The sequence below is a fragment of the Sminthopsis crassicaudata genome, chromosome 1 (assembly GCF_048593235.1).
Source record: "Sminthopsis crassicaudata isolate SCR6 chromosome 1, ASM4859323v1, whole genome shotgun sequence".
In the NCBI taxonomy this organism is placed as follows: Eukaryota; Metazoa; Chordata; class Mammalia; order Dasyuromorphia; family Dasyuridae; genus Sminthopsis; species Sminthopsis crassicaudata.
In genome coordinates, this window is record NC_133617.1 from 79184779 (window position 1) to 79196355 (window position 11577).

Below are 11577 nucleotides of genomic sequence, written 5' to 3' on the forward strand. Positions count from 1 at the left end.
AGGATTGTAGAAGAATTATACTAGGACTATACAGGGATGCTCCTGTAGATGAGATCATAAGATGCTATGCCATAGTGGGCAAATTTACCTTTTATGCCCAGACTATGATGCAAGCTTTTCAAAAGCTGAACATGGGAAGACAGGGTTCCTTTTGGGAAGGGACTTCCAGTGCTTTTGAGGTGGTACAGCAGGGCATCTGAAAGATGAAAGACCATCCTGTGTTGGCAAAAAGATAAAGTGAAAAAACAGGATGAGAGAACACCACCCAGAATCTCATGTCCAAAATGCAATAAGGGCTTCCACTGGGCGTCAGAATGTAGAATGACTCAGGGAAAGGAGAATCAGGGCTTGGCTCCAGTGCCCCAGGTAAAAAACCCTTGGGGCATGATGGCAATTGCTATTGCAACAGAGAGTCTTTAAGCAAGCCAGTGGGAGAAGGGGATTGCAATTAGGAAGAATAGAGTTGTATGCTGCTGGGACTACTGAGATATCCCCTGGAGAGTTGAAACCTCTGTCCATACTATAGATCCCTTGCCTCCACACACAATAGGCTTGACCATTTCACCACCTGAGAGTGTTTACAAAAGTGTCTATCCATGACATGACAGGACATATTATACACTGATTTGGGAAATTGGGGAATGTGTAGCTAATATCCCAGTCACTAAAAAGATAGACAATGTGTGAGCTATCACCCAGGAGAAATAGTAGCATCAGGGCTCCTGATACAAACTCCTGAAATGCAATTTGGTGATATTTATCCAAATATTTGGAATATTCTGGATTGTAGCTGTTACAGCTGACCATCCTGTGTTCACTACCTATGTAAATGGTATACCATTTTTTTTTTTTTAAAGAATTGAATTCTTTATTTGCAATATCCATAAACGTTGCTATTCTCTATTTCTATCCAGGAAAGCAATGTCCCCATTATCAGGTTTGTTTGTTTTTTTTTTTTTTTTTTTTTTTTTTTAATAACAACTTGAATTCTATTGCGTGAAAGGGCTACAAATATACATTTGTTAATCAAGCAGAATACAGATATTTTGCTTTACAACTTGCACCTAAGATGCCAGTACACTTAGCTGGCTCACTATTTTTCATAGCTTTTTAGGGCCATTGCTCAAACTATGCATAGCAATTTACATGTTCAATTCTTATGTAGCATGTGGGCTGTAGTGATATGGACAACTATGGTCACTATATTCCTGTGAAGCCTTTTAAATTATACGTAAACCATGTAACTTCTGAGTCTACACAAGTATTTCTGATGTCAAAACATACAAGTCTAGTGCAATTTACTTAAACCAAACAATTTTTAATTAAATTGTATTGCAGAAGTACTGCCATTCTGCCAGTAGATGGTGCTACAAAGAACTAATAGGGGAGAGGGTTTAATGAGGACAATAGTTCAGGTAAATGGAAGGGGAAAAAGTTTAACCTGCTCAGAAAATACAAAAATGCATTTAGGTTATTATTTCTGATGATAACCTTTGTTTGTAAAGGGGTCATTACAGTCAAACCAAACCAATAAGAGGACTGAAACTAAGCCATCTGAAACTTTAACAGTTTATATGAATGAAAACACATGCTTAACACAAACTATTTCTTCGGAACTACACAGTACATACGTTGACAAAAAATTCATAGAAAGTGACCAGCCAGGTCATAGGGTGGCAAGCAAACAACTTAGTACAAGATGGTGGATGAACAGTAACTTAACTACAGTTTTTTTCTTTTTCTTTTCTTTCTTTCTTTCTTTTTTTTTTTTTTTAAACAAGCCACATCCACCAATTAGTACTTCAAAAGTTTTGTCTTTAAGGAATAAAATCCATTAAAGGCACTAGCAGGGCAACAGGAAAATAAGAACACCAGGACCTTTTAAAATTTCTCCAAGTACATAAATGGTATACCATTAAAAGGATTGGTAGACACATGTGCAGATCGTACAGTCATTAGAGGGGCCAGCTGGCCCAGTCACTGGCCAAAGATTAAGGCAAACACCCATATGTCTGACATAGGAAGATCAATAGCAGCTGAACTTAATGTTACTGCTTTGAGATGAAAATTTGAAGATAAAACAGGAGTTTTTACTCCTTTTGTAGTAAAAAAAAAATTCCCATCAATTTATGGGGAAGAGACATGTTAAAACAATTAGGATTACAATTAAGTACTTTGGCTTTTTAGGCAGGGCTGCTGTCGAAGGCTTGCCAGCTTGCCAGCACTTTTACCTGTTCCCATCCAATGGAAAACTGACACACTGATTTTAGTGGAACAATGGCCCTTAACCAGTAAAAAAATTCAGACCTTATTATATATAGTACAAGAGCAACCTGACCAAGGATATCTACAGCCTTCTCTAAATCCTTGGAATTCCCCTGTATTTTCTGTAAAAAAGAAATCTGGAAAGTCTATGTTGTAGTAGGCACCTTTTCAGGATTGACTTTTGCAATACCAGCAACAAAAGAGACAAGCCCGAATGGTCACTGAATTCCTTATACAAGCATTTTCAGTTATGGGTGTGCCACAAGCAATAAACAGAGAATGGACCTATATCTAAACATTTTGCATATTTTTGTGCACAGTATCAGATTTTACATACCACTGGCATACCTTTTAATTTTCAAGGACGGGCAATTGTAGAGAAGAGACACAGAGACATCAAAATGCTCCTCCAAAAACAAAAAGGGGAGCCACAGGTAACCCTAGAGAACTCCTAAACTTAGCCTTCTATACCATTAATTTTTTTGATTTTTCATGGAAATGCTAGGTTTTATAACCCGTTGGAAGGGTAATGTCCAGTGCGAGCAGCTTCAATATCTTTAGATAATCGTCAGGTGATGTGGAAAGATTCGGAAAGTGATGAATGGAAGGGATCAGATAAGTTAACTACTTGGGGGAGGGGTTTGCTTGTATCTCAACAGATGGAGAAGAAATCAGATGGGTGCCAATGAGCTGTATCCATCTTGTCCATCAGAGAGAGATGGAAAAAGAGAGGACCCTTGAAATGAAGGAGAAGACTTAAGAAACATTGGATGGTTCCATTGCTGACTATGCCCACCACTGAAAGAACTTGACAGTTAACCCTATGTGTATGGCAATTAACTCATGAACATCAAAAATAATTCTCAATAAGACTGATGCAGGACTTCAAAACCTGCAGAAATCATTGGATTTTCTGAGACATGATAAGACTGATGCAGGACTTCAAAACCTGCAGGAATCATTAAATTCCCTAATGCATGAAGTGATGGACAATAGATTGGCTTTGAACTATCTCTTGGCTGCTGAAGAGGGTGTAGTTGTATGTTGTAAATTGATAGTTATTTTCTACACCTTCTGGGACTCATGGAAATTTTTTATAGTATTTTGTTTATTCATATTGTTTGTTGTATTATTACTTGCTTGTATGATATTACAACTTGCCTGTATGATTCCTCCCATGGTGATGGATTTAACCACTATTACATACCTGCTTCAATTAAAACAAAAGAAAGGGAGAGATGTAGAGGGCCACAGATAGTGGGGGAACTTTGTGTGAGATATAAAGCCCTTCAGCCCAGAGGGAACCTAACAATGTCTGGTTCAACTCCCCATCTCCCTTAAGGGCTCTTGGCTTTCCAGAGAAATCAGGAGGTGTTAGGTTCTTACTAAGTGCTAAGTCGGTACTTAACAATTCTCTAGTTCCGGCCTTTCCTGGTAATTTGACTTGTGAATTCCTAAGGAAGAGCTTGCGTGCTTGGGAGGAGCAAGCTCATTGGTTGAAGTGGTTCTTCCCAGAAGCCCTTGCATTATCCCACGCCCATTCTCTGGGAGGATAAAAGAGGACAGCACTTCAGAAATAGGAGAAGTCTCTGCACTACATCAGGCTTGACGGGGCTCTCTGCAGGAAGGGAAATCACTTCTCTGGACAAGAGTTAAGGGCAACTGCCTGGAGACAACGGTTCTCTACAGGAAGAAGAATCTGTCCAAGAGATTTGAGTTGACACAGCAGATCTCTTCCCAGAGAGCGATCGGCAGCTTCTGGAGACAACAGCACGCTACACACTTGCTTAGATTTTGTTTGCTTGTTTCCTTAATTGGAAAATGATGATAATAGCACCTACTTTCCAGAGTTATTCCAGGATCAAATGAGATAATAATTGTAAAGTGCAAAGTTTAATACCTGAGATGTAGTAAGTGCTATATAAATTCTAGCCTATTATTATCATAATCATCATTTAGACTCCTTATCTTGGTATTCCAATTCCTTGTATTGTCCTTCAAGCTTTCTGAATTCATCCTGCTGGTCATTTCTTACAGAGCAATAATATTCCATAGCCTTCAAGGAGGCAGTGATAATCTGTATTGTGATTGAAGCAGAGTGATATCAGATGGCAAAGAATGATACCAAGTGGCAGACTACATACAATAGCAAGTTGTTCATGTGGTCCCACATGCACAGTATATATTTAGAGCATGTGCAATGTTGCTTTGGTTATATAAGGGTATGAAGGTATATAAGGGGTAAAAAACTTGGAAAAAATAGACTCCATATTTTAACCATCCTTGGGAGTTTCACCTCATCATTCCTCCACTAAGATAGTATGTTTTTTCACCCCAGCATGAGGGCTCTAGAAAGCACAGTATGTTTTGTCATCCCAACTTGAGGCTCTAGAAAGCACACAACACCCCAGTGTGGGGGCTCTGGAAAGCACAGTATGTTTTGTCACCCCAATTTAGGGGCTCTAGAAAGTAGGACACAACAGTAGAAACCCATCTTTTAGTGGAATCTCACTGATTCTCTTGAAAAAAGATCCAGAGCAAAGTATCTTTGGTGTTCTGTGTCCTCTTTTCAGAATTGCTTAATATGTAAATTGTGGCATATATTTTCATCCCCCAATTTTTATCTGTGTGCTTTTTCTCATGAATCTTAACTTTGCTTATTTTATTTCTATCTTCTCTGACAGACTACGGAATGCATGAATTACTTTGAAATGTTAATCTGAGTTCTTCTTGAAAAGTAATTATAGGACTGAGCTAATTCCCATTTTTATGAACAACTTGCATTGTCCTACCAAAAAAATTTCTATTCACCAATGTATAATTTAATACTGTATAAGTATCACATTTATGCTTCATTTTTCTAAGAAATTTCCATTAATGTATTTGACTAAATATAATTTTTAACTCTGAGAGAGTATGAGATTTGAGAAAGTTTGGGAGAGCTTTTATATTTTGAAATCTGGGGCTTTAGTCAGCAGGCAAAACAACCTATTTGCAGACAGAAAGGTACAGAGAAGTGAGGAGCCAGAAAGTTTAGTCCTATCTGACTGTTCACAATTTCCTTGAGGAGAAAAGAGTAATTTGCCATTTCCTTTTCCAGTGCATTAAGGAAACAGAGATTAAGTGACTTGCCCAGACTGACATAGCTAGTTTCTGAGGCTGGCTATGAACTCAGGTCTTCCTGATTACATGCCCAGCGCTTTATCTGCAGGGCCACCTAACTTAAATCATCACATTGTGGCTAGTCTACTGATATAAAAAGTCAAGAATTCATTGATAAGTACTGATAGCCTAGTCCCTAGAACTTTCTCTCCCCAAAAGACAGATATGACGGAAGTTGTGACTCAGAATTCAGAGTCTACTCAAAGCTACATATCTACCTAAGGAATATAGAGCAATAAAATCCTATTTGTTGATAGGATCTTTCAAAAATCCCATCTTTGACTGGCAATACCTTGCTAAAAGTCATCCTATCTCCTTACCTGAATGAAAAGAGATTCTTGTTCCTCACTTCTCTGTACCCCATTATTCCAGCCATTATTTTTTCCAGCAGATTGTTTCTTTTGGCATCTATCCCAACTCTCTAATTTCTCCCTTCCTATTTTTTGATGCTTCTCTAATGCCTACAAACAAACCCACTTTTTTTTCTATCATTAAAAAACTCTCACTTGATTTGAGCATCTAAATTAGCTATTTTCCTAAATTTCTGCTCTCCTTCCCAGTCACCTTCCCTAAGGAAGTTAATTTAAAATGATTGCTTCCATTTCCTATCCTATATTCTCTTTTGGGGGGGTTTTGCTTTATTGTATCTTGATTTCTTATAAACTCACTAGCTTCCATTTGCTCAATTCTATTTTTAAAATCTTTTTCTAGTAAATTTATTTTTAAAACATTACTTTGTGCATCATGTTGTGAGAGAAAAATCCACTCAAAAGGGAAAAACCATGGGAGAGATTAAAAAAAAAAAAAAAAAACAGAGAAAAGTGAATATAGCATGTGTTGGATTACATTCAGTCTCAATTCTTTTTCTGGATGCAGATGGCATTTTTTGTCCAAAGTCTATTGGGATTGCTTTAGACTTTATTCTCTTTTAAACACTCTTCTGTTCACCTCCCAAACTCATGATTCAATGGAAACTGCTTTTTTTCCAAACTTATCTTTGATCTCTTAATTGGTGGATCTTATGGCTTTTTTTTTAATCCTTATCCTTGCACTGTCAATCACCCCTTATTCTAATTAATCTCTGGTTTTTCATGACACTTTTTTCTTCTGTAGTTCCTCCTATCTGATCACTCTTAAGTTTCCTTTACCATCTAGCTTGGTGGCCTCATTAATTCCAATAGGATTAATTATTATTTCTATGCAGATGATTCTCAGATGTATTTTTCCAGTATTTTTCTTGTATTTTTTCTTTCCTAACCATTAGCCTCATATCCCAACAGCAGTTGGACACACACAACTCAATATGTCCAAAATAGAATTCATTATTTTTCCCATCAAAACATCCCTTGTTCCAAATCTCCCAGTTATTACTAAAGTTATTACATCCTTCAGGTGACTCAGGCTTGCATCTCAACTTCTCTCTCTTACATATTTGATCTGCTGACAAGTTTTATTATTTCAACCTTCATAACATCGTTAGTATGTGTTCCCTTCTTTCTACTTTATACAGCCAGCACCTTGCCACTTGACTTGAATTGCAATGATCCGTTTGGTCTTCTTGCTCAAATCTCTTCCTATTCTAATTTATTCTTTACATGGCTTTCAGTGTTGTTCCTAAAGTACAGATCTGAATATGCCATTACACACAAAAAAAAACTCCAGTGGCTTCCTATTATTTTCAGTACCAAATATAAAATCCCATGAAACTTAAAGCCCTTTACTACCTGGCCACTTCCAATCTTTCCAATCTTTTTACATTTTATTTCCCTGTGTGTACTTAACAATATGTTGTTATTGGCCTTGTTGCAGTTTCTCATACACATACTCTGATATCTTACCTTATGCCTTTTCACTGGCTGTCTCCCATACTTCAAATACTTTCCTCACCTCTGCATCTTGGCTTCCTTCATGACTCAGTTCAAATCCCATCTACTGCAAGAAGTTTTCCCCATTTTTTCTCACCATAATTCTCTTTCCTCAGAGGTTACCTCCCATGTGCCACACACACACACACACACACACACACACACACTTTTGTATGCATATAATTATATGCAGGGTGTCTTCAATAGAATGTAAGCTTGAGCTCCTTTGTATCCTTAGAACTTAGCACACTATCTAGCATGTCAGTATTTAATAAATGCTTGTTTTTTGATGTTATATGTTTTATATCTAATTATTTATGTATATTACATTTTCACTTAGTAGAATTTGAATTATTTAGAACAGAGACTGCTTCATTTGTCTTTATATTTCCAGCTTTACAGAGGCTCAATTTATTGAGCACCTCCTTTATGTGAATCCAAAGGATTTATAGGACAATGAATGGAGTTCAAAGTTTTGCTTTAATAGGATTAGTTCTTAAAATTGGGAATGTTGAGGTTAAAGGCACAATAATTGCCTTGTTTCAAAAGACAATGGCTTACAAAATGAGTTATTACTTGCTGGGTCTCTGCTGGAACTAGAGGAAATGAATGTCTCAGGATACAAAGACAAAAAGGAAATTCCTTGGTCTTAAGTAGCTTACATTTTGCCCAAGGTGGGGGGGCCCAGGCAAACATGTACACAGACAAATATAATAAAAGGTAGAATGTAATGGAGGTAAAGGATAGATCTGTAAGTGCTATAGGAATATCTAAAGAAGTAGAGAATACTTTGAGCCAGAGGGATTAAGGAAGACTATATGAAAAAAGAAAGTTAAGGATTCTGAAAGGTGTAGATGTGAATGTAAATAAAAGCAAACATGGGTCCATGGGGGCTGTTTGGGTAGGAGCCTAGTCTCATTCTTTTCTTCTTTTTTTTTTTTTTTAACATGTACAATTATATTTTGACATTTTCACATGAATCATATTAGAAAAGAAAAATCAGAACAAAAGGAGAAAACCACAAGAAAACAACAAAAGGTGAAAATTGTGTGCTTCAATCCATATTCAGTCTCCATAATTCTTTCTCTGAAGGTGGATAGCATTTTCCATTTCAAGTCTATTGGAATTGTCTTTGATCACTATGTTTCTGGGAAAAGTTAAGTCCATCACAGTTGATCATCACACAATCTTGTTGTTACTGTATACAATGTTTTCCTGGTTCTGTTCTCTTCACTCGGCATCAATTCCCATAAGTCTTTCCAGGTTTTCCTGAAACCAGCTTTCTCATTTCTTTTTTTCTTTTTCTTTTTTGCTGAGGCAATTGAAGTTAAGTGACTTGCTCAGGGGGCAGCTAGGTGGTGCAGTGGATAGAGTACCAGCCTTGAATTCAGGAGGACCCCAGTTGATCTCAGACACTTAACACTTCCTAGCTGTGTGACCCTGGGCAAGTCACTTAACCCTGTTATGCTACAGTCTCCTTGAGCTGTTCTCCCTCAGTTTCTCTGCACTAGTTTCCCTTATTGTCCTGACTGAGTTTCCCTGAATTGTTCTATCTCAAGTTTCCTTAACTGTTCTGCCTCAGTCCCTTAAGTCATAAAACCCCCCTGGTTCATTAAGACTGAGGACCATTTGTTCTAAGGTTATAAATTGTCAATGGGAGATAAGGAGAGATCAGACTTTCTGGCTCCTAGCTCCTTCTGCCTCCAAGAATTTATGACACTGCCCCTCTAAAATATTCCAAAAGATAAGACTATATCAGATACTTCACTGACATCTTTACTTCTATTTATTCGAACTTCCTGACTCTAGCTTTTAGTAAGAATTTATTGCTTTTCCCATCCTGACAAAAAAAACAAATGGGTTCTAACTTTTCCCGCTCTTCTTCTTTCCTTTGTCTGAAAAGCTATAAAAGTGTTTATCATTCCCTCATTCATTACTGGATACTTGGAGACAAGAGTCCTGTCCAGTCAATTAAACTCTCCAATTAATAAAATATTAAAAACTCTCTAATCTCTACCTTATCTCAGTTTCTCTGGCATTACAACCCCAGCCTCAGGAAAAAAAAAAAAAAGTGACTTGCCCAGGGTCACACAGCCAGGAAGTGTTAAGTGACTGAGATCATATTTGAACTCAGGTCTTCCTGACTTCAGGGCTGGTGCTCTATCCACTGCCCCAACATTCTCATTTCCCTATTCACTGCCCCAACATTCTCATTTCTTATAGAATAATAGTATTCTATTACATGCATGCACCATAACTTATTCAGCCATTTTCCAGCTGATGGACATCTCAATTTCCAGTTCCTTGCCATCACAAAAAGAGCTGCTGCAAACATTTTTGAATGTGCCGGTCCTTTCTCCTCTTTTGTGATTTCTTTGGGATTCAGACTCATAGTGAAATGTTGTATCAAAGTCAATTTTCTATATATTTTTAGAAATGAGGCCTTTATCAGAACCCTTGAATATAAATTCCCCCTCCCCAGTTTATTGTTTCCCTTCTAATCTTGTCTGCATTGGTTTTGTTTGTACAAAAACTTTTTAACTTAATATAATCAAAATTATCTATTTTGTGTTCGATAATGAACTCTAGTTCTTTGGCCACAAATTCCTTCCTTCTCCACAGATCTGAGATTTTGACTTTATCTTGATATATAGTGTTAGATGTGGGTTAATCCTAGTTTCTGCCATACTAATTTCCAATTTTCCCAGCAGTTTTTGTCAAATAGTGAGTTCTTCTCCCCAAAGCTTGGGTCTTTGTATCCCCCCCCCCTTTTTTTTTTTTTTTAAATATCCATTTCCTCTAGTTCCAGCAGAGACCCAGCAAATAATAACTCATTTTGTAAGTGATTGTCTTTTGAAACAAGGCAATTATTGTGCCTTTAACTTCAACATTTCCAGTTTTAAGAACCAATCCTATTAAAGCACAATTTTGAACTCCATTCACTATCCTATAAATCCTTTGGATTCACTCTGCATACAATGCTGCAAATGTGGTCTGCTTGAAGTCAGTGTATAGCAAATTTATAATTTCCCTCCACTGGAAGTCATGGTTCTGTCTGTGGAGCCTATAATCACATTAGTTCTTTTGGCTGCCACATCACATTATTAATTCAATAATAGTTATTATTATAATAACTGTAGTCTACTAAATCTTCTAGATTCTTTTCAGATGAATTCCTTTCTAGATTGGTCTTCCATATTCTGTGCTTTTCCTGACAAGCCTCTTATATTATCCCCTCCTCATATAGTTCAGTTTCACTTGGGATTGCTTTCTATTGAGAAACATACTAACGGGAAGAAATGCATTCTCTCTTAATAAATTGGCAACTCAGGAATTTCTTTCCAGTTTTTATCAATGTCTCTCCTTGCCTCTCTGGGTCTCCTTAGCTCTCTTGGCCTAGGGAAAGAACAAGATGCTTTTTTCCTTTAACCACTGAAACATAATATATATAGCTTCAAAATAAGTTTACTTAGTCATTTTGGATAAACAAACAAGCAAGTTAAGAATAAGTTTTGCATAGTTACATGTATGAAGACATAATTCTTCAACTGGGTATCCTATTTCAGGTCTCTAGGGTGGGCCTATTCTCCCTCCAAAATTCTCCTAGTCTAATACTTTCCCTTCTAATCAAAAAGGAGAAGAAATAGAGGAATTCAGATACATGAAACAATGTGAACAATATGCTAGTGGGTGGACAAACTTTTGAGTAGGAAAGTTTCCTAGCATTTCCTTCTAAGTACAGTTAAACTGAATCTTGTAAAAGTACTATGTAGTGGAAAGAGTTCTAAGACTTAGATCTGCTACAATCTAAGTGACTTGGTTTAGGGTATTATTAGCTTCTTAAAGCTAATAAAGAATCTTAAAGCTTCTTCTAACATTCTGTAACTTATCTCTGTGACTACCTACCCCATTTCCATTAAAACTCATGGCATCCTCTAAATCTTAGCCCTAAGATTCTGGTCCTTCCTTCTTTAGTAAAGATCAAATCTCTGAGATTATTCACCACTACCTAACTTTTTATTGACTGCTGACTGATCTGTATGACTACAAGAATTTGTTCTAGGGCATGGGCGCTTTAAAGACCTCAAATCCAAAGAGAATTGGATCCCTTATAGATCATTCTCAGACACTTCACATTAACCTACAAGTTCCTCTATACCTGTAGGGTTTGAATATTTTTTTCTCATGGAACAATATTAATCATTGTGAAGAATTGTCCTATAATGAACAATTAATGTAACATAAAAAGGACTTTTGGACTTCCAGATCCATCATTTGGGAACTA